At 41.9% G+C, this 27,199-nt stretch overlaps 1 protein-coding gene across 1 annotated transcript in view; it reads left to right on the top strand.

The window, feature by feature from the left end:
* The window catches only part of brsk2a (BR serine/threonine kinase 2a), a 567,398-nt gene that overhangs the window by 137,714 nt on the left and 402,485 nt on the right, over positions 1-27,199 (top strand). The gene's annotated exons all lie outside the window — the stretch shown is intronic.

Below are 27,199 nucleotides of genomic sequence, written 5' to 3'. Positions count from 1 at the left end.
CTAAGAGGAAGAGAAAGAGGTAGAGGCAGTCAGAATTGGAGAGGAAGAGAAGACGAAGGAAGGAAGATGGACTGACAAACATGGATTTTAAAGGGGGTGTGGACTTTTCACCTATAGGTGGTTCCTGTTAGCTATAGCTAACAGTATCTCAGTGTTATTGGGTGAATCCATTTGAATTCAATCAAAATCCCCTTTGATTTAAAACTTCTTAGGGCTAGGCCAGCAGATGGATATTAAACATTTAGGTACATACAAGTGTCTTATATTGGCTAAAAGCTTAAAGTCTTGTTCATCTAACTGCATTGTCCGATTTACCATAGGCTTTACAGTGAAAGCATGCCATGCGATTGTTTGAGGATGGCGCCCCACATCAAAATATTTTTCAACCAGCACAGGCTTCATAAAATCACAAATAGCGATTAAATATTCAGTTACTTTTTGAAAATCTTCCTCTGATTTGCAATCCAAAGGGTCCCAGCTACAACATGCATGGTTGTTTTGTTAGATAAAATCCTTCTTTATATCCCAAAAAGTCAGTTTAGTTGGCACCATCGATTTGAGTAATCCCCTCGTTCAACATGCAGAGAAAGGAATCCAAAAAGCTACTGCTAAACTTTGTTAAAACAAGTCAAAATATGTTTAGATTTTATCCTCAGGTACCCTAAAATGTAATTAAACTATAATATTTCATACGGAAATAAGTATGTTCAATAGGAAAACAAAATTAGCAGGTGCACGTCCTCTTTGTCACGCACTCAGACTGATTTCCAACTCTGACTCCCAGTACTAAAACTCAAAATTCTTTCTCGTTTGGGAAGAAAGAAGCCTGAAACCTTGAACAAAGACTGTTGACATCTAGTGAAAGCCATAGGAATTGCAATCTGGGAGCTGGAATTGCATATGACCCATAGCTTTCCATTGTAAGAGCATGGGCTTGGATTGTCTCCTACCATATCAATTGTGTTATAGTCTGATACATTATTTTAACATTTCTACAAACTTCAGTGTTTTCTATGCAATGGTACCAATTATATGCATATCCTGGCTTCTGGGCCTGAGTAACAGGCAGTTTACTTTGGGCACATCAGTCAGACAGGAAGTGGAGAAAAATAGACCCTAGCCTGAAGAAGTTCACAAAACTTTCCATACATGTTTGCCATAAAAGAAGTGTTCAAATAACAACTTTTTGGACCTGAATGCCGAAATATTCAGGAGAAAAAGGAGCTCAAAGTTGACACCATTTGCATACTCCACCATAACTAACAGTTAGTGCATTCATCTTAATATAGCTAGGTGGGACAGCCACATACCACAGTCATAGTAGGTGTATTTTACTCAATAAAATATCTATCAGCAAGGTCAGAGCTAGTAAGGGGGAAAAAATTCAAGTGCGAGTGTTAGTTCACAACAGTGGGGGGAGGAGGGTAGGTGTTGCCAGGGGTGTGTAGGGTTTGAGCATAGCCTGAAGGTAGGGAGGGGCAGTTGCTCTTGCTGCTCCGTAGTCAAGTACCATGGTCTTGTGAGCTTTGACTGGAAGCCAGTGCAGTGTGCAGAGGAGCGGGTGACATGGGTGAACTTGGGAAGGTTGAACACCAGGCAGGCTGCAGCGTTATGGATAAGTTGCAGGGGTTTGATGGCACAAGCAGGGATCCCAGAAAACAGCAAATTGCAGTAGTCCAGATGGGAGATGACAAGCTCCTGGATTAGGACCTGATCCGCTTTCTGTATTAGGTAGGATCGTATTCTACGGATTTGTTAGAGCATGCACCTGCAGGAGCGAGTCACTGCTTTGATGTTTGCAGAGAACTACAGGGTGTTGTCCAGGGTCATACCAAGGTTCTCTGCACTCTGGGAGGGGGACACAAAAGAAACAGTGAGAGAGTTGGTCAAAGACAGCATGCTCAAGTGTTTTGGAAAGAAATAGCGGCCTGTAGTTTTTGACATCAGAGGAGTCGAGTGTGTCTTGAGGAGGGGAGTGACTCGGGCCATATTGAAGTCAGAGGGGAGAAAGAGCTCAAGGCATAGGGTAGTTCTGTGTGAGTGGGACCATTGGACTCAATAGGCTGAATGAATGAGGAGCGGATGTCGTCAACCTTATTTTCAAAGTGTCTGCCGGGGGGGGGTTTAAGTAGGGAGGAAGAGGTGGAAAATAGTTTCCTTGGGTTAGAGGCAAAAGCTTGAAATTTAGAGTGATAGAAAGTGGATACAGAGGAAGAGAAAGTAGAGGGAGGGAGTGAAAGGATGATAGGTTCTACAGAAGTAGTTTTCCTCCATTTTCACTCAGCTGCCCGCAGGCCTGTTCTGCATGCTCGCAAAGAGTCACTCATCCACAGAGCAGGAGGGGAAGGCCGAGCTAGCAGGGAGGAAAAGGGATAGTGCGAGTCATAGGATGCGGGAAAGGGAGGAGATTAGGATCGAAGAGGCAGAATCAGGAGACAGGAGGGAGAAGTATTTAGCGGAAAAGATGATATAATAAAAGAGGCGAGAGTAGTGGGAGAGACAGAGCGAAGATTTGACGGCACATGATCATCTGGGTAGGGGCTGAGTGGCTAGGGTTGGAGGAATAGGACACAGAAAGGAAACGAAGTAGTGATCAAAGACCTGGAGTGGGGTTGCAGTGAGATTAGTAAGCGAACAGCCTCTAGTATGTGTATTTATTATGTATCCCCATTAGCTGCTGCCAAGGCAAAATTAAGCCAATTTTAAAAACATTACAATACATTCACAAAAGATTTCACAACACATTAAGTGTGCCCCCTCAGGCCCCTACTCTACTACTTTAAAAATAAATATATATTTAACCTTTATTTAATCAGTTAAGAACAAATTCTTATTTACAATGACGGCCTACCCCGGCTAAACCCTCCCGTAACCCGGATGACGCTGAGCCAATTGTGTGCCGCCCTATGGCACTCCCGATCACGGCCGGTTGTTATACAGCCCAGGATCGAACCAGGGTCTGTAGTGACGTCTCTAGCACTGAGATGCAGTGCCTTAGGCCGCTGCATCACTCGGGAGCTACCACATATCTACAACACAAAATCCATGTGTACGTGTGTGTCAGTGGAGGCTGGTGACTTGAAAAATGGAAGAGGATGGGAGACCCACGGTATAGGTGCGGAACGCACAGACGACAAAGTGTATTTCAAAAATCAAAGACTAATTATTTTAACCTAAACCATTTAATAAAGATATTTAAAGTACAATATTATGGGGAATGGGATTGAGAGGGCTACTTACACCGTGTTGGAAAGGGATCACAGCAGTGATTGAATGAGGGTATGATGCATGATTTTAGGTGTTCAGAGGCTTTAACCTGTTAGGGCTAGGGGGCAGTATTTACACGGCCGGATAAAAAAACGTACCCGATTTAATCTGGTTATTACTACTGCCCAGAAACTAGAATATGCATATAATTATTGGCTTTGGATAGAAAACACCCTAAAGTTTCTAAAACTGTTTGAATGGTGTCAGAGAGGGTACTTCCTGTACAGAATCTTCTCAGGTTTTGGCCTGCCAAATGAGTTCTTTTATACTCACAGACACCATTCAAACAGTTTTAGAAACTTTAGGGTGTTTTCTATCCAAATCAAACAATTATATGCATATTCTAGTTTCTGGGCAGGAGTAATAACCAGATTAAATCGGGTACGTTTTTTATCCGGCCGTGCAAATACTGCCCCCTATCCCCAACAGGTTAACGCTACAGCATACATTGACATTCTAGACGACTCTGTGCTTCCAACTATGTGGCAAAAGTTTGGAAAATGCCCGTTCCTGTTTCAGCATGACAATACCTCTGTGCACAAAGTGACGCCCATACAGAAAAGGTTTGTCGAGATCAGAGTGGAAGAACTTGACTGGCCTGCACAGAGCTCTAACCTCAACCCCATCAAACACCTTTGTGATGAATTGGAACACCGACTGCGAGCCAGGCCTAATCGACCATCATCAGGGCCCGACCTCACTAATGCTCTTGTGGTTGAATGGAAGCAAGTCCCCGCAGCAATGTTCCAACATCTAGTGGAAAGCCTTCACAGAAATGTGGAGGCTGTTATAGCAGCAAAGGGGGGACCAACTCCATCTTAATGCCCAAGAGTTCGACGAGCAGGTGTCTACATCGTTTTGGTCATGTGGTGTATCTGAATATGAGCAAAAACATTGAGTTGACAAATTTTTTGATAAAAGGTAAAAAAAAAAAGATAGTTATAAAACAATATTTGTTTACATAAATTATAAAATAGTTTGACAACCCTGTTTGTAAGCTTTTAAATTATATCAATTGCAACCGTTTATCTTGTCCAGTGATGAAGACCTGGATGTCTCATGGTTTGGCATGGTATGCAAAATAGTTCAACTTTGAGGACCTTGAATGTTTTGGCATTCAGGTCTAAAAAGTCACTTTCTAATCCCTTCTTCAATGGGCAAATATACAGTACCTTCAGAAAGTATTTATACCTGTTGACTTACTCCACATTTTGTTGTGTTACAGCACAGCCATCTACACAAAATAACCCATAATGACAAATTGAAAACTTTTCAAAAATTAAATACAGAAATACACATATCTCATTTACATAAGTATTCACACCCCTGAGTCAGTCATTTGTTGAAGCACCTTTGGCAGCAATTACAACTGTGCATCTAAAGTCTAAGAGATTTGCACAACTGGATTGTACAATATTTGCATATTATTATTTTCAAAATTCTTCAAGCTCTGTCAAATTGGTTGTTTATCACTGCTAGACAACCATTTTCAAGTCTTGCAATAGATTTTCAGATTTTGCTTTCCAACAGACACTGGGAGACAAAGTCCCCTTTCAGGAGGACTATAACATAAAAAATAAGGTCAAATATACACTGGATTTGCTTACCAACACACCTAGTTACAGTTTTGACTTAAATCGGCTGGAAAATCTATGGCAAGACTTGAAAATGTCTGTTTAGAAATTATCAACAACCAACTTGACAAAGCTTGACAAATATCTTGAAGAATAATGGGAAAATATTGTACAATCCAGGTGTGCAAAGCCCTTAGAGACTTACCCAGAAAGATGCACCGCTGTAATCGCTGCCAAAGGTGATTCTAACATGCATTGACTCAGGGGGTTGAATACTTAACTAAGTGTTTAATATACAGTACCAGTCAAATTTGGACACACCTACTAATCATTCAAGGATTTTTCTTTATTTTTACTATTTTCTACAATGTAGAATAATAGTGAACACATCCAAACTATGAAATAACACACATGGAATCATGTAGTAACCCAAAAAAGTGTTAAACAAATCAACATTTTAGATTCTTAAAAGTAGCCACCCTTTGCCTTGATGACAGCTTTGCACACGCTTGGCATTCTCTCAACCAGCTTCATGAGAAATGCTTTTCCAACCGTCTTGAAGGAGTTCCCACATATGCTGAGCAGTTGTTGGCTGCTTGTCCTTCACTCTGCGGTCCAACTCATCCCAAACCATCTCAAATTGGGTTGGAGGTCGGGTTATTGTGGCGGCCAGGTTATTTGATGCAGCACTCCATTACTCTCTTTGGTCAAATAGACGTTACACCACCTGGAGGTGTGTTTTTGGTCACTGTCCTGTTGAAAAACAAATTATAGTCTCACTAAGTGCAAACCAGATGGGATGGCGTATCGCTGCATAATTCTGTGGTAGCCATGCTGGTTAAGTATGCCTTGAATTCTAAATAAATCATCAGATGGTGTCACCAACAAAGCACCCCCACACCATCACACCTCCTCCCCCATTATTCATGGTGAGAACCACACATGCAGAGATCATCCATTCACCTACTCTGTGTCTCACAAAGACACGGTGGTTGGAACCAAAAATTTGGACTCATCAGACCAAAGGACAGATTTCCACCAGTCTTATGTCCATTGCTCATGTTTCTTGGACGAAACAAGTCTCTTCTTCTTATTGGTGTCCTTTAGTAGTGGTTTCTTTGCAGCAATTCAACCACAGATGCCTGATTCATGTAGTCTCCTCTGAACAGTTGATGTTGACATGTGTCTGTTACTTGAACTCTTTGAGGCATTTATTTGGGCTCCAATTTCTGAGGCTGGTAACTCTAATGAACTTATCCTCTGCAGCAGAGGTAAATCTGGGTCTTCCTTTCCTGTGGCGGTCCTCATGAGAGCCAGTTTCATCATAGCGCTTGATGGTTTTTGCGACTGCACTTGAAGAAACGTAAAAAATTCTTGAAATTTTCCAGATTGATTGACCTTCATGTCTTAAAGTAAAGATGGACTGTCGTTTCTCTTTGCTTATTTGAGTTGTTCATGTAATAATATGGACTTGGTCTTTTACCCAATAGGGTTATCTTCTGTATACCACCCCTACCTTGTCACAACACAACTGATTGGCTCAAACACATTAAACTCTTACATCTAGACGTTCCGCTAGCGGAACACCTGCTCCAATATCCAATGATGGGCGTGGCGCAAAATACAAACTCCTCTAAAATACAAAAACTTCAATTTTTCAAAGATATGACTATTTCACAGCATTTTAAAGATAAGACTCTCCTTTATCTAACCACACTGTCCGATTTCAAAAAGGCTTTACAACGAAAGCAAAACATTAGATTATGTCAGCAGAGTACCAAGCCAGAAATAATCAGACACCCATTTTTCAAGCTAGCATATAATGTCACAAAAACCCAGAAGACAGCTAAATGCAGCACTAACCTTTTATGATCTTCATCAGATGACAACCCTAGGACATTATGTTATACAATACATGCATGTTTTGTTCAATCAAGTTCATATTTATATCAAAAACCAGCTTTTTACATTAGCATGTGACGTTCAGAACTAGCAAACTTCCGGGGAATTCGCTAACATTTTACTAAATTACTCACGATAAACGTTCACAAAAAGCATAACAATTATTTTAAGAATTATAGATACAGACCTCCTCTATGCACTCGATATGTCCGATTTTAAAATAGCTTTTTGGTGAAAGCACATTTTGCAATATTCTAAGTACATAGCCCAGGCATCACGGGCTAGCTATTTAGACACCCGGCAAGTTTAGCACTCACCAATATCAGGTTTACTATTATAAAAGTTTGATTACCTTTTGTTGTCTTCGTCAGAATGCACTCCCAGGACTGCTACTTCAATAGCAAATGTTGGTTTGGTCCAAAATAATCCATCGTTATATCCGAATAGCGGCGTTTTGTTCGTGCGTCCCAGACACTATCTGAAATGGTAAATCAGGGTCGCGCGCATAGCGCAATTCGTGACAAAAAAAATCTAAATATTCCATTACCGTACTTCGAAGCATGTCAACCGCTGTTTAAAATCAATTTTTATGCCATTTTTCTCGTAGAAAAGCGATAATATTCCGACCGGGAATCTCCTTTTAGCTAAACTGAGGAAAGTAAACAAAGCTTTCGGTCGCCGCGGGCACGCGCCTGAGTCTCACAGTACTGTAACCAGCCACTACCCAAACGCGCAAATTTTTTTCAGCCAGAGCCTGCAAAGCCACGATTCAGCTTTTTACCGCCTTCTGAGACCCTATGACAGCCGTAGGAAGTGTCACGGGACAGCTAAGATCCTCACTCTTCAATAAACAGAGACAAGAAGAACGACACCTTGTCAGACAGGCCACTTCCTGCCTGAAACCTTGTCAGGTTTTTGCCTGCCAAATGAGTTCTGTTATACTCACAGACACCATTCAAACAGTTTTAGAAACTTTAGGGTGTTTTCTATCCATATGTAATAAGTATATGCATATTCTAGTTACTGGGTAGGAGTGGTAACCAGATTAAATCGGGTATGTTTTTTATCCAGCCGTGAAAATACTGCCCCCTAGCCATAACAGGTTAAGGAAAGAAATTCCACAAATATACATTTAAGAGGCACACCTGTTAGTTGAAATGCATTTCAGGTGACTAACTCATGAAGCTGGTTGAGAGAATGCCAAGAGTGTGCAAAGCTGTCATCAAGGCACAGGGTGGCTATTTTGATTTGTTTTTCATGATTCCATATGTTATTCCATAGTTTTGATGTCTTCCCTATTATTCTACAAATGTAGAAAATAGTACAAATAAAGAAAAACCCTGGAATGAGTAGGTGTGTCCAAACTTTTGACTGGTACTGTATATGTTATTTTTTCTTTCACATATTATGTTCTGTAGGTTGTTGACAAACAATTACTTAAATACATTTTAATCCCACTTTGTAACACTTCAAAATGTGGAGAAAAGTAATGGGGTGTGAATCATTTCTGAAGGCATTGTAGGTAAGTCTAAAACAAGGTGTTGTCTCTTTAATGTTCTCTATGAGTATCTCTGGTGCATGTGTTCAGTTGGCCCACAGCCATGGTACTGTTACTGACATTGGGATGTGGGCAGAGTGAGAACGGGTGGTGTGAGCAAGTAGGAGTGTTTGTGTTGTGTGTTCTGTTTCTGTCCACCCTAATTCAGCTGAATAGTAAGAAAACATGGCAAAAGCTTTAGAGAGAAGTTAAGACATGAGAGAAGAGAAACCTCCCATAGTGTTTGCAGACAGCAGTCAATGCAGCTGGAGAGAGAGAGAGAGAGAGAGAGAGAGAGAGAGAGAGAGAGAGAGAGAGAGAGAGAGAGAGAGAGAGAGAGATATATAGCAGCAGTGTTACTCAGTCGTGGTCCTTATGGTCCCCTCTCCAATCAGCTTCCTGATCCATCCAATCATGGGCTGGATTGAATCAATTTGTCCTCCTCTATCTGTGATTACAGAAGGGATGAACAGCAGAGGAGGGAGAAGTGGGAAGAGATATGAAGGAGAGAGAGCAGGAGAGCGAAAGAAAAAGGGAGGGAGGGAGGGAGTAGAGGTCTTCACGGATTCACCTGTACCCAAATACCCGAGACCCGGTCCGTGACCCAAGCGGGTCCGAATCCAGAATTCTAAATAACGTGACGGGTCTGGGTCAGATCTGATATGATTTTCACGGGTCCGTACAGATCCGAACACGACTGCTGCAGTAGACAGAGAAATATACCTTTTATAATGTATGCTGCTGCTCTTGCTTTTCACAAGAGCTGCGCGTGGCAAGTGTAGCTTGTGGTTTGCCAATTATGTCGTCAAAGCGGCAATAGGCGACAATCAGAGCCTCGCATTCAAGTTTGGCATTCAAGTTTGTTATTAAGGCACAAGAAAGTTCACATGTTCAAGAAGGCATTTCTGCCCAAAAAAGATAACGTTCAAATGGCTATCCTGTGAAGTCGTGACTTGCGACATACGCCTAGTTTCCTGAATCGGGTCACATTTACAGAAAAGACAGAAATGCCAGTGGTGGAGGTGTTGCTGTTTTTTAATTCAGAACCATATTCCTGTAAAGATTAAAGAGGATCTCATGTTAAATACTGTTGAAGTAATATTGCTACAGGTTCATCTACCTCACCTAAAGCCCATTCTTGTGGGAAGGTGCTATAGACCACCAAGTGATAACAGTCAGTATCTGCATAACATGTGTGAAATGCATGTGATAACAGAGGGTTATATTTCCTAGGTGATTTAAATATTGACTGTCTTTCATCAAGCTTCAAATATTAACCAGTGCCTGCAAACTGGTTCAGGTTATCAATCAACCTACCAGGGTAGTTACAAAATAGCACGGAGGGGGGCAGGTCCCAATTCAAATCAGCCAGCAGCATACCACCCTGCATCCCACTGCTGGCTTGCTTCTGAAGCCAAGCAGGGTTGGTCCTGGTCAGTCCCTGGATGGGAGACCAGATGCTCCTGGAAGTGGTGTTGGAGGGCCAGTAGGAGGCACTCTTTCCTCTGGTCTAAAAAATGATTGGGACACTGCCCTGTTTAGGGTGCCGTCTTTCGGATGGGATGTTAAACGGGTGTCCTGACTCTCTGAGGTCATTAAAGATCCCATTGCACTTATCGTAAGAGTAGGGGTGTTAACCCTGGTGTCCTGGCTAAATTCCCAATCTGACCATCATGGACACCTAATCATCCCCAGCTTACAATTGGCTCATTCATCTCCCTCCTCTCCCCTGAAACTATTCCCCAGGTCATTGCTGTAAATGAGAATGTGTTCTCAGTCAACTTACCTGGTAAAATAACGGTTAAATAAATCTAGGAAACCAAAGGCTGGGCCTAATATAGTGTTTAAGAGGTCATACAATAGGTTTGTAGTGATTTCTATGTTGTTGATGTTTAGAATATTTGTTGGTCCGTGGTGTGTAATGAGCAAACCGACGTTGCACTTGACACATTTATGAAATTGCTTATCCCAGTTACTAATAAGCATGCACCCATTAAAACTTCAGGCTAGGGTCTATTTTTCTCAATTTCCAATTTCCTTTCTCTGCATTTTGAATGAGTGGCTTACTCAAATTAATGGCGCCAAACTTTTTGGGATATAAAGAAGGATTTTATCTAACAAAGTGACACTTCTTTGTAGCTGGGACCCTTTGGATGACAAATCAGAGGAAGATTTTCAAAAAGTGAATATTTAAAATCACTGTTTGTGAATTTATGAAACCTGTGCCGGTGGAAAAATATTTTGATGTGGGGCGCCGTCCTTAACCTGTCTGGGAACGTGGGACGCTTGCTTCCCACCCTAGTCAACAGCCAGTGGAATCGCATTGCGCGAAATACAAATACCTCTATATGCTATAACTTCAATTTCTCAAACATATGACTATTTTACACCATTTTATAGATACACCTCTCCTGAATCGAACCACGTTGTCCGATTTCAAAAAGGCTTTACAGCAAAAGCAAAACATTAGATTATGTTAGGAGAGTACCCTGCCAAATAAATCACACTGGCATTTTCAAAGCAACTAGCATGCATCACAAATACCCAAAACACAGCTAAATGCAGCACTAACCATTGACAATCTTCATCAGATGACACTCCTAGGACATCATGTTACACAATACATGCATTTTTTGTTCGATAAAGTTCATATTTATATATAAAAACAGCATTTTACATCGGCGCGTGACGTTCAGAAAATATTTTCCCTCAATGCTTCCGGTGAATCAGCGCTACAATTTACAAAATTACTATTCGAAAACATTGTTAAAATGTAATATTGTCATTCAAAGAATTATAGATTAACATCTCGTGAATGCAACCTCATTGCCAGATTTAAAAATAACTTTACTGGGAAATCACACTTTGCAATAAACAACGTGGTATGCTCAGAAAAATAGGCTAGGCGATACATGTTAGCGCCATCTTGGAACCATCTAAAATCAAATATACTATTGTAAATATTCCCTTACCTTTGATTATCTTCATCAGAAGGCACTTCCAGGGATTCCCAGGTCCACAACAAATGTAGTTTTGTTCGAAAAAGTTAATAATTTATGTCCCAATAGTTTCTTCTTGTTAGCGCGTTCCGAAGGCTACTCATAATGTACTGAAGTGCGCGGGACTTGTTATCAAGAATGTGCAAAAAATATATATTTACGTTCGTTCAAACATGTCAAACATTGTATAACATAAATCTTTAGGGCCTTTTTCAACCAGAGCTTCAATAATATTCAAGGCGGACGATTGCATTGTCTTACTAAACATTTCGGGAAAAAAAGGGTTCCCATGGGTGCCCGCATCATAGTAGTAATGGCCCTCCCCCTGTGACCAACTTCCCAAGCCTCTCTTTGGGTCAGTTTCTACCATAGAAGACTCAAACCACTTTGTAAAGACTGTTGACATCTAGTGGAAGCCTTAGGAAGTGCTAAATGATTAATAAGTCCCTGTGTGTTTCAATGGCAAAGCTTGAAAGTGATTCCACACATCAGATTTTCACTTCCTGTTAGGATTTGTCTCAGGGTTTTGACTGCCATATGAGTTCTGTTATACTCACAGACACCATTCAAACAGTTTTAGAAACTATAGAGTGTTTTCTATTCAAATCTACTAATTATATGCATATTCTAGTTACTGGGCAGGAGTAGTAACCAGATTACATCAGGTACGTTTTTTATTCAGCCGTGCAAATACTGCCCCCTATCCCCAACAGGTTAAACAATCGCATGGCATGCTTTCACTGTAAAGCCTACTGTAAATTGGACAGTGCAGTCAAGAACAAGACTAAGCTTTTAACCGATATAAGACACTTGTATGTACCTAAAATTTGAATTGCGCGCCCTCGTTCCACCGGAAGTAGTCCCGCTAGCAGGACCCCTAGCCGTAAGAAGTTTTTAATGGAAGCCCCTCCAACGTAATCAATGTAGAATCATGAATTCACCAGGGCCCTTCATCTGGGCCCCTTACTTTTTTCAATCTTTACTAACTACATGCCACTGGCTTTGAGTAAATGTGTGCGGATGACTCAACACTATACATGTCAGCTACTACTGTGACTGAATTGACTGCAACACTTTACAAAGAGGTGCAGTTAGTTTCAGAATGGGTGGCAAGGAAAAATTTACTCCTAAATATTTCAAAAATCTAAAGCATTGTATTTGGGACAAATCATTCACTAAACCTCAACTAAATATTGTAATAAACTATGTGGAAATTGAGCACGCTGAGGTGACTAAACTGTCATGGTCAAAACATTGATACAATAGTAGCTAAGATGGGGAGAAGTCTGTCCATAATACAGCGCTGCTCTACCTTCTTAATAGTACTGTCAACAAGGCAGGTCCTACAGGGTCTAGTTTTGTCACACCTGGACTACTGTTCAGTCGTGTGGTCAGGTCCCACAAAGAGGGACTTAGGAAAATTGCAATTGGCTCAGAACAGGGCAGCTCGGCTGGCCCTGGGATGTACACAGATAGCAAACATTAGTAATATGCATGTCATTCTCTCCTGGCTCAACTACTTGTATTTTGAGAGGTATTGACATGTTGAAAGCCCCGAGCTGTCTGTTTAACCTCTCTAGGGTAGGTGGCACCAAATCGTCCCACCTACGCAACAGCCAGTCTAATCCCGTGGCGCGATATTCAAATACCTTAAAAATGCTATTACTTCAATTTCTCAAACATATAACTATTTTACACCATTTTAAAGACAAGACTCTCCTTTATCTAACCACACTGTCCGATTTCAAAAAGGCTTTACAACGAAAGCAAAACATTAGATTATGTCAGCAGAGTAACCAGCCAGAAATAATCAGACACCCATTTTTCAAGCTAGCATATAATGTCACATAAACCCAAACCACAGCTAAATGTAGCACTAACCTTTGATGATCTTCATCAGATGACAACCCTAGGACATTATGTTATACAATACATGCATGTTTTGTTCAATCAAGTTCATATTTATATCAAAAAACAGCTTTTTACATTAGCATGTGACGTTCAGAACTAGCATACCCCCCCCCGCAAACTTCCGGGGAATTTACTAACAATTTACTAAATTACTCACGATAAACGTTCACAAAAAGCATAACAATTGTTTTAAGAATTATAGATACAGAACTCCTCTATGCACTCGATATGTCCGATTTTAAAATAGCTTTTTGGTGAAAGCACATTTTGCAATATTCTAAGTAGATAGCCCAGCCATCACGGGCTAGCTATTTAGACACCCAGCAAGTTTAGCCTTCACCAAAATCAGATTTACTATAACAAAAATGTTATTACCTTTGCTGTTCTTCGTCAGAATGCACTCCCAGGACTTCTACTTCAATAACAAATGTTGGTTTGGTCCCAAATAATCCATCGTTATATCCAAACAGCGGCGTTTTGTTCGTGCGTTCTAGACACTATCCAAAATGGTAAATCAGGGTTACGAGCATGGCGCATTTCGTGACAAAAAAAAATCTAAATATTCCATTACCGTACTTCGAAGCATGTCAACCGCTGTTTAAAATCAATTTTTATGCAATTTATCTCGTAAAAAAGCGATAATATTCCGACGGGAATCTGCGTTTCGGTAAATAGAGGAAAAAAAAGAAAGACGGGGGGCGACCAGTGCACGCGCCTAAGCCCACTGTCCCCTGATCGGCCACTTGACAAAGGCGATAATGTGTTTCAGCCTGGGGATGGAATGACGACATTCAGCTTTTTCCCCGGGCTCTGAGAGCCTATGGGAGCCGTGGGAAGTGTCACGTTACCGCAGAGATCCTTTGTTTTGGAAAGAGATGTCAAAGAAAGCCAATAAATGGTCAGACAGGCCACTTCCTGTAAAGGAATCTCTCAGGTTTTTGCCTGCCATATGAGTTCTGTTATACTCACAGACACCATTCATACAGTTTTAGAAACTTTAGGGTGTTTTCTATCCATATCTAATACGTATATGCATATTCTAGTTACTGGGTAGGAGTAGTAACCAGATTAAATCGGGTACTTTTTTTATCTGGCGGTGTAAATACTGCCCCCTAGCCCTAAGAGGTTAAACGACTAGCACAAAGCTCAGACACCCATGCATACCCCACAAGACATGCCACCAGAGGTCTCTTCACAGTCCAAGTCCAGTACAGACTAGGAGTACAGTACTACATAGAGCCATCAGGTAACTGATGCAAGCAGTAGAATCAAATTTAAAAAAACAACAGCTTATGGCAGCAGCTTATGGGGACCCATAATAAATATAAATACAAACATTGCTTAACATTAGCACTTTCACCAGGGCTACTGACATGCGGGGAGAATGAATGCATAGTTTTCCGTCCACTCGTCTTTGAATACATGGTTTTCAGTGTCAACTTTACTTTGTTTTGTACAAGCCATATTAACAAAGATATTGGTAACTAAGCTCCTTCTTCTGTGTGTGATATATTAACAGTTGAACCGCAGTGACATTCACATTTTTCTTTCTGCCGGCTTGCTCCGATATTTCTGCAGAGGATATTTGCATTGATGTGATTGGGTGAGAGGCAGCCTTTTGTATTTGCATAAAACCACACAATTGGATAAGATGGGGTACTAGTAGAGGTGGGGTTTGCTTCGAGGGAGAGAAAGAGAGATTGCCGAGTTAGAGGCTGGGGTGCCCGGTTGATTTTTCAAAGCGGTCTAAAAATAATTTCTTGACTGTATTAGATGTTGTTAACCCTTCTCTGGGTCCGGACCAGGACGGTGGTCTGCCAGTTGAGTTTGGCTGTAATATTGGATGAGCCATGACTAGAATACAGTATAGACTTATTGAACAAAATATTTATTTGCCATGACATTCACCTGAATGTACCTGGTCAGTGTAAGCTATGATCCCTTATTGATTTCACCTGGTAAATCCACTTCCATAGTGTGGATGGCGCCGGAGGAGATGGCTGCCGTTTTACGGTGCCCTAACCAATTATGCTATAGTTTGTGTTTTTTCGCTATATTTGTAACTTATTTTGTACATAATGTTTCTGCCACTGTCTCTTGTGACCTAAAATAGCTTCTAGATATTAGGGCAGCGATTCCTCCCCCTTACTGGAAGAAGATTGAATTTGCATACCGCCCCAACAGATCCACAGATGATGCTATCTCTTTTGCACTCCACACTGCCCTTTCCCACCTGGACAAAAGCAACACCTATGTGAGAATGCTATTCAATGACTACAGCTCAGCGTTCAATACGATAGTGCCCTAAAAGCTCATCACTAAGCTAAGGACCCTGGGACTGAACACCTCCCTCTGCAACTGGATCCTTGACTTCCAGGGGCTGTATTGGAGCAGGTTGAGAACTTCAAGTTCCTTGGTGTCCACACCACCAACAAACTATCATGGTCCAAACACACCAAGACAGTCGTGAAGAGGGCACGACGAAGCCTATTCCCCCTCAGGAGACTGAAAAGATTTGGCATGGGTCCTCAGATCCTCAAAAAGTTATACAGCTGGACCGTCAAGAGCTTCCTGACTGGTTGCATCACTGCTTGGTATGGGAACTGCTCGGCCTCCGACCGCAAGGCACTAGAGAGGGCAGTGTGTACGGCCCAGTACATCACCGGGGCGAAGCTTCCTGCCATCCAGGACCTCTATAACAGATGGTGTCAGAGACTCCAGCCACCCTAGCCATAGTCTGTTCTCTCTGCTACCGCAAGGCAAGTGGTATCAGAGTCTAGGTCCAAAAGGCTTCTTAACAGATTCTACCCCCAAGCCATAAGACTTCTGAACAACTAATCAAATGGCTGCCCAGACTTTTTGAATTGTTTTTGTATTCCCATTGACAGGTATGATATGGATGAACACATTTTCTTGGGGTGAATCCATTGTTTTAATTCCACACAAAATATCTACTTTGGTTATTTCTCAATGTTGAGACGTCCCATCTGGGATGCTATTTTTTATGTAACGGATTTGACTTGAGGTTATTGTTTGTAGGGGTGCCAGGTAGGTTGTGCCTACCAGAGAAAATATTGATTTCTCCTTTTGGTTTGGGAGGGAATGAGTGCGGTCTGGTCCGTCAAGTCTACACCAATACAAAGGACTCATAAGTCAGGATAGACACACTTTTCATAAACCCTTAAAACATTGGAAATAACTTCAAAACAGCTGTATTCTTTAGCGTGGGTTGTATTACCAACATAAATGATCACACACATAATGATAACAGATAATGAGCTCTGGTTTTCCTCCAGAAAAGTCACATACTTCGGGCCTAAAAGAGTCCAGCCCGGTAAATGACTTCAGTGAATTCAAGTGACCTTAGTCACGCAATGTTTGTCCATTCATAAAGTGTAGTGTAAACCCAGTATCAATCATACAATCAAAATATCAACTCTTTTACCACACAACCATAAAGAATATCACATCTCAATAAGACTTCAACTACAACTGACCACATAAATCATCACAGTATACATCACTCTAAAACAAATGAAATACTGTGAACAAAATAGTTGTAGTCAATCAGTCAGTCAGATAGTCCAATCCTTCAACAGATCTCTAGCAGAGAACAACTGAGATGTGTAGTCCAAAAGAAACAATGAGTTGATCCAATCCTGGTTAAACTTGAGACAAGGCTACAAAGCTCACTTTTAAATACAACAAAACAAACAGAGTAAAGACGCTTCGGAACTGAGGGTTGAACACATCCTCATTCGCACCACCATCACAAACCCCACTTTTGCCCAGCTGATGCTGGCTATTTAATTGGGAATTAAAGGGGAAGCGCCCTATTGGAAGGAGAAGCACTGAGGCGGTTCAGACAAGTTCAGTTCAGGGCCGTATTGACTCTATACCGGTACCCCCTGTATATAGCCTTGTTATTGTCATTTTACTGCTGATCTTGCATTGTTGGTTAAGGGCTTGTGGGTAAGCATTTCACTGTAAGATCTACAACTGTTGTATTTGGGCACATGTGACAAATACAATTTGATTTGATTTGAAGAAGGAGAGGTTAAAAAAGGATTTTAAGGCTTGAGACATTTGAGGCATGGACTGTGTATGTGTGCTATTCAGAGGGCAATTGGGCAAGACAATGCCTTTGAACAGGGTATGGTAGTAGGTGCCAGTGTCAAGAACTACAACGCTGCTGGGTTTTTCATGCTCAACATTTTACTGTGTGTATCAAGAATGGTCCACCACCCAAAGGACATCCAGCCAACTTGACACAACTGTGGGAGGCATTGGAGTCAACATGGGCCAGCATCCCTGTGGAACGCTTTTGACACGTTGAGTCCATACCATGACAAATTGAGGCAAAAGGGGGTGCAACTCCATATTGGAAAGGTGTTCTTAATGTTTTGTGCACTCAGTGTGTATAGAGCCCTGACCTCAACCCCATCGAACACCTTTGGAATGAATTTTAACGCTGACTGCGAGCCGGGTTGCACACATGCTCATCCACCATTCAGGCCCTGGCCTGTACCTCGTGATGTAGTGGTGCCTGGAGAAGTGGGTATACTCTAATTTTGTCATACATTTTCCCAAATGGTCCGCCCAGCAAGAAAGAAAAAGAGAGAAAGCAAAAGAAATGCGCCCTATGCGAAGAAAAGTTGTTATCTTATAATTTTGTCAGGTTTTCACTCTCAAAATCACACTTTTTTTTAAATAGAAAAATCAAAAAAAAAAATGATGTTCTAAATCCACAACAATGCTTTAACCATATCAGGAGACCACTTTTTAAGTCTGTGAAAAATCAACAGCAAAAAGATGTGGAAGGTGCAGTTGATCTTTAATTCAGTTGCACACCTAGCAAGATACCATTTGGCTAGAGGTGTTTTGACTGTTCAACAATGTCCTACACGTGATTGCTGAGTTTGCAAAACAATTGTCCTCCCGATTGATAAAAATCTTTAAATATCATTCTGCCAGGTTGGCCTACTTCGCAGTCAACATTTAATTGGGAAGATTTTTTTGGGAAAGCCTTTAGAAATGTTAATTCAACCAGTGCATGATGACTGAATTGCGCATAGCAAAGATTAAACCAAGACTTGGGACCAAACATTTTCAATACCTGGTTTGCATACCTATTGTTGCCTTAATTAGCATTTACTGGTACATTTTAGTCATTTAGCAGACACTCTTATCCAGAGTGACTTACAGTAGTGAATGCATACATTTCACTTCATGCATTTTTTTGTACCCCGTGGGAATTGAACCCACAACCCTGGCATTGCAAATACCATGCTCTACCAACTGAGCCACAGGGAAGACCATGCTAGATATCATAAATTGAAATGTCTTTCTTACTGGCTACCGATGTCATTCTTCTGTGAGCCTCTCAATGCCACAATCAGTTGAGAGCTGCACACTCTCAGATGATCAACCTGGACTCGGGTAGCATAGTAAAATCCAAGACACTCATATGAGTATGATATCTTACATTTGTATGGTATGTATTCATTTGTGGATGTCCACCATCCATTTCCGAATTACAATTCGTATGATATGTTATGAATTGCAATTTGTACAATATGTTACACATTTGCAATAGAGATTATATGTTACAAATTCAAATTTGTTGTGGCTAACATTACATAGGTGGCTAGGTGGCTAACGCTAAGCTAGGCTAGGGGTTAGGGCTACTTACTACTTTTTAGCTACTTTGCAACTCTCCAGACATGTACACAGCCCTCCATGAGGCACTGACCTCTTTCTCTGTGCTCAGATAGTATACCTCAGCTACCATCCACACACCCTGCCTCCCTGCCCTGTACTCCACACCCCACACTCTGCCCTAGGCTATAACCACCAGCTGCTCATCACCACACAGGCCTTCTCAGTTGTGTTAAGAGGCTGGAGGAATCTGTAGGTTCTCATTACTGTGTTGCCTGGCTACCCAACCTCCTTTCTCCGGGCCCAACACTACACCACGCCCACGGACATTAGTTTCTCCTCCGCAATGAGTCTGGAGCTGAGTTCCTCCCTGACGATTTATATAATGCAAACAATTCAAAACATTCTGATTGGTCCCAGAAACTGATGGGTTGGGCCAGATCCAGAACACACGAGTAAAGCAGCGTTTTGAAAATTCGTCATTATCTTTGAAACTTTGATTGGTTAGAAATAGTCAAATTGAGGATGCCTAAAAATGTACACCACCCCTCATTTTGACATCACCACAAACCAGTTCAATGATGAGAGTCTCAGACTGAAGTAAACTACATGACCAAAAGTATCTGGACGTGGATCAAACACCTCATTCCAAAACATTTGCTGATATAACAGCCTCCATTCTTCTGGGAAGGCTTTCCACTAGATGTTGGTACAATGCTGCGGGGATTTGCTTCCACTCTTGCCACAAGAGCATTAGTGAGGTCGGGCACTGATGTTGGGCGATTATGCCCGGCTCGCAGTCAGCGTTAAAATTCATTCCAAAGGTGTTCGATGGGGTTGAGGTCAGGGCTCTGTGCAGGCTAGTCAAGTTCTTCCACACCGATCTCGACAAAACCATTTCTGTACGGATCTCACTTTGTGCACGGGGGCATTGTCATGCTGAAACAGGAAAGGGCCTTCCCCAAACTGTTGCCACAAAGTTGGAAGCGCAGAATCGTCTAGCATGTCATTGTATGCTGTAGCGTTACTGTTTCCCTTCACTGGAACTAAGGGGCCTAGCTCGAACCATGAAAAACAGCCCCAGACCATTATTCCTCCTCCACCAAACCTTAGTTGGCACTATGGATTCGGGCAGGGAGCATTCTCCTGGCATCTGCCAAATGCAGATTAATCCGTCGGACTGCCAGATGGTATAGCGTGATTCATACAGTGGCAGTCAGTGCCGTTTAACCTCTCTTGGGGAGGTTGGACGCTAGCGTCCCAAACCATTTCCCAGCCGTGTAGCCTCCGCTCCACGCTGTCTGGTCTAATGTACATTTCGTTAGGAGTCCTTTTATAAACATTCTGGGAAAAAGGGGTGTTCCATCATTTTGGCGTATTGTCTGTGCTCACGTAGGCGTGGTTACTGACTGGGTAAAACTTTACATGGAAAACAAATCAAATCAAATGTTATTGGTCGCATACACATATTTTGCAGATGTTATCACAATACAAAATAATACACACAAATAAAAAAAATGTAATTTAAGACATTAGGAAATATCAGAATGAGCAATTTCAGAGTCTGGAATATAAATATATACATATGTACTGTATATAATGGTGCATATTGACAGTATGGACAGTATATGAATAGGAAAGGTGTGTACAGCAATGGTTATATAGGATGAGCCTTGACTAGAATACAGTATATACATATGAAGTGAGTCAAACTGTATGTAAACATTTTTAAAGTGACCAGTGTTCAATGACTATGTACATAGGGCAGCAGTCTCTAAGGTGCAGGGTAGAGTAGTGGGTGGTAGTCGGCTAGAAACAGTGACTAAGTTCAGGATTGGGTACTGGGCGGAGTCTGGCTACTGGTGACTATTTAAGTCTGATGGCCTGGACATAGAAACTGTTTTTAAGTCTTTTGGTCCCAGCTTTGACGCACCTGGAACAGTCTCCGCCTTGTAGATTGTGGCTTGTGTGGCTGAGGTCCTTGATGATCTTATTGGCCTTCCTGTGAGACCGGATGCTGTAGATGTCCTGGAGGGTGCGCAGTGAAACCCCAGTGATGAGTTGGGCTGACCACATCACCTTCTGTTAGAGCCCTACAGTTACGAATGGTGTAATTGCCTTACCAGGCGGTGATACAGCCCAACAGGATGCTCTCAGTTGTGGATCTCTAGAAGTTTGTGAGGGTCTTAGGGGCCAAGCCAAATTTCTTCTGCCTCCTGAGGTTGAAGATGTGCTGTTGAGTCTTCTTTACCACTCTGTCTGTGTAGATGGACCATTTCAGTTTGTCAGTGATGTGAACGCCAAGAAACTTGAAGCTTTTCACCCTGTCCACAGTGGCCCCGTCGACGTGGATGGGGGCATGCTCTCTCTGGTGTCCCCTTAAGTCCATGATCAGCTCCTTCTTTTTGTTGACGTTGAGGGAGGGGTTATGTTCCTGGCACCACTCCACCAGAGCCTTCACCTCCTCCCTGTAGGCTGTCTCGCCGTTGATGATAATCAGGCGTACTATTGTTGTCGTCAGCACACTTGATGACTTACTTGGAGACGTGCGTGGCCACGCAGTCATAGGTCAACAGGCAGTACAGGAGGGGGCCCCGTATTAAGGATCAGCGTGGCGGAGCTGTTGTTTCCTAACTTCACCACCTGGGGTCGGCCCGTAAGGAAGTCCAGAACCCAGTTGCACAGGGTGGGGTTCAGACACAAGGCCCTGGGCTTAGTTATGAGCATGGAAGGCACTATGTTGTTGAAGACTGTGCTGTAGTCGATGATGGATACAGTAAAACCATTCATATATCTGTATAGTAACCCAAGCTTATAGTTTTCTAATATTTAATAATATAATCAATGTGCTTTCCAAACCCAGATATTTCAAACAATCCTCACATTCAAGCATTGTTCCCTTACTTGCATACATTTTGAAATTGCCAGCTGTGCAGTTTATTCTTTGTCGTGTACCAAACACCATGATATCCCTTCCTTTATGTTCGATTCGGCTTACACCGTTTATGTCCCGGGTAAATTTGATCTGTACAGTAAGTACAATAAATATATCAATATCATAAAAATATGATTTTAACCTCCCACAATGTCTTTCCAGTAGCTGAGAATGTCCTCTTTCATATGCTTTTCCCCCTTAGTTGATAGACCCAACAGTTAAATCTTCTTATGGGTAGGTGAGACGGTAGCGTCCCACCTGGCCAACATCCGGTGAAATTGCAGAGTGCGAAATTAAAACATAAAATATTTAACTTTCATAAAATCACAAGTGTAATACATCAAAATAAAGCTTAACTTGTTGTTAATCCAGCCGCTGTGTCAGATTTCAAAAAGGCTTTATGGCAAAAGCACACCATGCGATTATCTGAGGACAGCGCCCCACATACAAAAGCATGAAAAACATATTTCAACCAGGCAGGTGCGCCACGAAAGTCAGAAATAGCGATATAATAAATGCCTTACCTTTGATCTTCTTCTGTTGGCACTACAAAAGGTCCCAGATACATCACAAATGGTCCTTTTGTTCGATACTGTCCTTCTTTATATCCATAAAAACTCAGTCAATAATCCACCCAGTTTCCCTCCATCAAAATGCATACAAAATGAATCCCAAACATTACTAATAAACTTTTCCAAACAAGTCAAACAACATTTATAACCAAACCTTAGGTACCCTAATACGTAAATAAACTATACAATTTAAGACAGAGAATCGTTATTGTCTTTACCGGAGAAAAATACCAAAGAACGCGCTCTCTTCCACGCGTTTGGAAACACTACAGCCAAAATGGGAGCCACCTAGAAAAACTACAATTTCTGGCAAATTTTTCCAAAAACCAGCATGAAACTCTTTCTAAAGATTGTTGACATCTAGTGGAAGGAACTGCAATCTGGGAGGATTATAATAAAAGTGACACCCATTGAAATCAGTGGTAGGCTGAATTTTCTTCTTTTGGGGATGGTTTGTCCTTGGGGTTTCGCCTGCCATATCAGTTCTGTTATACTCACAGTTATAGAAACTTTAGAGTGTTTTCTATCCAAATCTACAAATTATATGCATTTCCTAGCTTCTGGGCCTGAGTAACAGGCAGTTTACTTTGGGCACGCTTTTCATCCAGACGTGAAAATACTGCCCCCTACCCAAGACAGGTTAAATTGTTTTGGCCAAATGATTGATTACTGTACCAGGGTCATACATCAATTCAATTATGACATTTTATGACATTTATGATTTCTTTTGCCAAACTTCAGATCACGGTCCGTCCCTCGATCTCTGAATATCACATGGAAAATGTACTTATATCCTTGTGATCATCATGGATAGATATTTACTGCACATAAGACCATTTGTTCCTATTACAAAGGTCAAGGTCAAATTGACTTAATATAGATTTCAGATCAGTGTTGCTCAGCCTTTGAGCATCATCAGGACTTCATAATGATATACATGTCACAAGCATCGTTGCACCATGTCTTTGCAGAAAGCAACTTGTTTCTAAGACACACCGTTCGAGGGTCATATAGACCAAGGTCAATGTCAAATTGTGGGGGTCAAATTGTGGGTCAAATTGACTTCAGATCTGTGTTGGTCAAACTCTGAGCATCATAGGGAAATTATACTTATATACACTGCTCAAAAAAATTAAGGAAACACTAAAATAACACATCCTAGATCTGAATGAATGAAATAATCTTATTAAATACTTTTTTCTTTACATAGTTGAATGTGCTGACAACAAAATCACACAAAATGAATCAATGGAAGTCCAATTTATCAACCCATGGAGGTCGGGATTTGGAGTCACACTCAAAATTAACCTCTTGTCATTCGCCTAGGATAGGGGGCGCTACAGCGATTTTTTTTAAAAATTCGTGCCCATTATAAATGGCCTCCTACTCAAACTCAGAAGCTAGGATATGCATATAATTAATACTTGTGGATAGAAAACACCCTAAAGTTTCTAAAACTGTTTGAATGGTGTCTGTGAGTATAACAGAACTCATATGGCAGTCAAAACCCGAGACCGATCGTAACAGGAAGTGGAATTCTGAATTGCGGACTCAACTTCATCAGTTTGCCTGTAAATCACACAGTGAGCAATGGTTCATTGAGCACTTCCTATTGCTTCCACTAGATGTCCCCAGTCTTTACAAAGAGATTTGAGTGTCCTACTGTGAAAACTGAATGAATGAGACGCAGTGGAACGTGGTCACACGGAGAGGGCCATCACCATTATGACGCCGGCGCCCCTGGCTACCCTCCCCTTTCGAAACGTTTTGAAACACAATGCAATCGTCCCCCTTGAATCTTATTGGCGCTCTGGTTGAAAAAGGCCCTAAAGATTTATGTTACACAACGTTTGACATGTTTGAACAAACCAAAAAAAGTCCTGCGCACGACGGAACTTTTGGTGCAGCCTTCAGAAGGCGCTAACAAGAACAAGCTATTGGAACATAAAGGATTAACTTTTTCGAACGAAAATACATTTGTTGTGGACCTGGGATTCCTAGAAGTGCTTTCTGATGAAGATAATCAAAGGTAAGGGATTATTGACAATAGTATACAAGACTAGATTTGATATGCGATTGTTCCAAGATGGCGCTGACCTGTAACGGTAGCCTATTTTCTGAGTATCACATCCCCTTTTATCGCAAAGTGTGATTACCCAGTAAAGTTATTTTTAAATCTGGCATTACAGGTGCTTTCAAGAGATATTCATCTATAAATCTTAGAATGACAATATTACATTTTAAAAATGTTTTCGAATAGTAATTTAGTAAATTGTAGCGCTGTTTCACCGGATGCATTTGAGGGAAAATAGTTAGTCAACGTTACGCGCCGATGTAAAATGCTGTTTTTATATATAAATATGAACTTTATCGAACAAAAGAATGCATGTATTGTGTAACATGATGTCCTAGGGGTGTCATCTGATGAAGATTGTCAAAGGTTAGTGCTGCATTTAGCTGTTTTTTGGTTATTTGTGATGCATGTGGTTGGTCGGAAAATGGCTATGTGGCTACTTTTACGATATACTCCTCTAACATAATCTAATGTTTTGCTTTTGCTGTAAAGCCTTTTTGAAATCGGACAACGTGGTTCGATTCAGGAGAGGTGTATCTATAAAACGATATAACATAGTCCTATATTTGAAAAAATATATATTAAATGTCGTTATGCTAATAGCGATAGGATTTTTCGCTGGAGCCCGACCAGGGGTTAATGTGGAAAACCACACTACAGGCTGATCCAACTTTGATGTAATGTCCTTAAAACAAGTCAAAATGAGGCTCATTAGTGTGTGTGGCCTCCACGTGCCTGTATGACCTCCCTACAATGCCTGGGCATGCTCCTGATGAGGTGGCGGATGGTCTCCTGAGGGATCTCCTCCCAGACCTGGACTAAAGCATGCGGGCCAGTCCATAGCATCAATGCCTTCCTCTTGCAAGAACTGCTGACACACTCCAGCCACATGAGGTCTAGCATTGTCTTGCATTAGGAGGAACCCAGGGCCAACCGCACCAGCATATGGTCTCACAAGGGGTCTGAGGATCTCATCTCGGTACCTAATGGCAGTCAAGCTACCTCTGGCGAGCACATGGAGGGCTGTGCGGCCCCCCAAAGAAATGCCACCCCACACCATGACTGACCCACCGCCAAACCGGTCATGCTGGAGGATGTTGCAGGCAGCCGAACGTTCTCCACGGCATCTCCAGACTCTGTCACGTCTGCCACATGTGCTCAGTGTGAACCTGCTTTCATCTGTGAAGAGCACAGGGCACCAGTGGCGAATTTGCCAATCTTGGTGTTCTCTGGCAAATGCCAAACGTCCTGCACAGTGTTGGGCTGTAAGCACAACCCCCACCTGTGGACGTCGGGCCCTCATACCACCCTCATGGAGTCTGTTTCTGACCGTTTGAGCAGACACATGAACATTTGTGGCCTGCTGGAGGTCATTTTGCAGGGCTCTGGCAGTGCTCCTCTTGCTCCTCCTTGCACAAAGGCGGAGGTAGCGGTCCTGCTGCTGGGTTGTTGCCCTCCTACGGCCTCCTCCACGTCTCCTGATGTCCTGGCCTGTCTCCTGGTAGCGCCTCCATGCTCTGGACACTACGCTGACAGACACAGCAAACCTTCTTGCCACAGCTCGCATTGATGTGCCATTCTGGATGAGCTGCACTACCTGAGCCACTTGTGTGGGTTGTAGACTCCGTCTCATGCTACCACTAGAGTGAAAGCACCGCCAGCATTCAAAAGTGACCAAAACATCAGCCAGGAAGCATAGGAACTGAGAAGTGGTCTGTGGTCACCACCTGCAGAACCACTCCTTTATTGGGGGTGTCTTGCTAATTGCCTATAATTTCCACCTGTTGTCTATTCCATTTGCACAGCAGGATGTGACATTTTTTTGAGCAGTGTATATGTGCAGGAATAAGGTTGTTTCTAAGACAAACCATTTGAAAGATATATAGACCAAGGTCAAATTGCAGTGATCAAATTGCCTGTCAAATTAACCCAGAACATCATGGATGTCACTATTCCGGTTCCGGGTCTAAATAGGCAGGTAGTTTGCCCCCGGTGATGCATTGTGTAGACTGCACCACCCTCTGGAGAGCCCTGCAGATCTGGGTGGTGCAGTTGCCATACCAGGCGACAGGATGCTCTCAATTGTGCATCTGATCATAAGTTCAAGTATTTGATCCCCTGCTGATTTTGTATGTTTGCCCACTGACAAAGAAAGGATCAGTCTATAATTTTAATGGTAGGTTTATTTGAACAGTGAGAGACAGAATAACAACAAAAATATCCAGAAAAACGCATGTCAAAATGTTATAAATTGATTTGCATTTTAATGAGGGAAATAAGTATTTGACCCCCTCTCAATCAGAAAGATTTCTGGCTCCCAGGTGTCTTTTATCCTGTTAGGGCTAGGGGGCAGCATTTGCACGTCTGGATAAAAAAAATTTTACCCGATTTAATCTGGTTACTAATCCTACCCAGTAACTAGAATATGCATATACTTATTATATATGGATAGAAAACACTCTAAAGTTTCTAAAACTGTTTGAATGGTGTCTGTGAGTATAACAGAACTCATTTGGCAGGCAAAAGCCTGAGACATTTTCTGACAGGAAGTGGATACCTGATGTGTTGTATTGACTTTAAACCTATCCCATTGAAAAACACAGGGGCTGAGGAATATTTTGGCACTTCCTATTGCTTCCACTAGATGTCACCAGCCTTTACAAAGTGTTTTGAGTCTTCTGGAGGGAGATCTGACCGAACAAGAGCCATGGAACGATGATGTCCCATTAGACACCTGGCGCGCGAGTTCATGTTGGGTACCCTCGTTCCA

Source organism: Salmo salar, chromosome ssa10 (genome assembly GCF_905237065.1).
Source record: "Salmo salar chromosome ssa10, Ssal_v3.1, whole genome shotgun sequence".
NCBI classification, from domain to species: Eukaryota; Metazoa; Chordata; class Actinopteri; order Salmoniformes; family Salmonidae; genus Salmo; species Salmo salar.
This window is presented reverse-complemented; position numbering and strand designations above follow the sequence as displayed.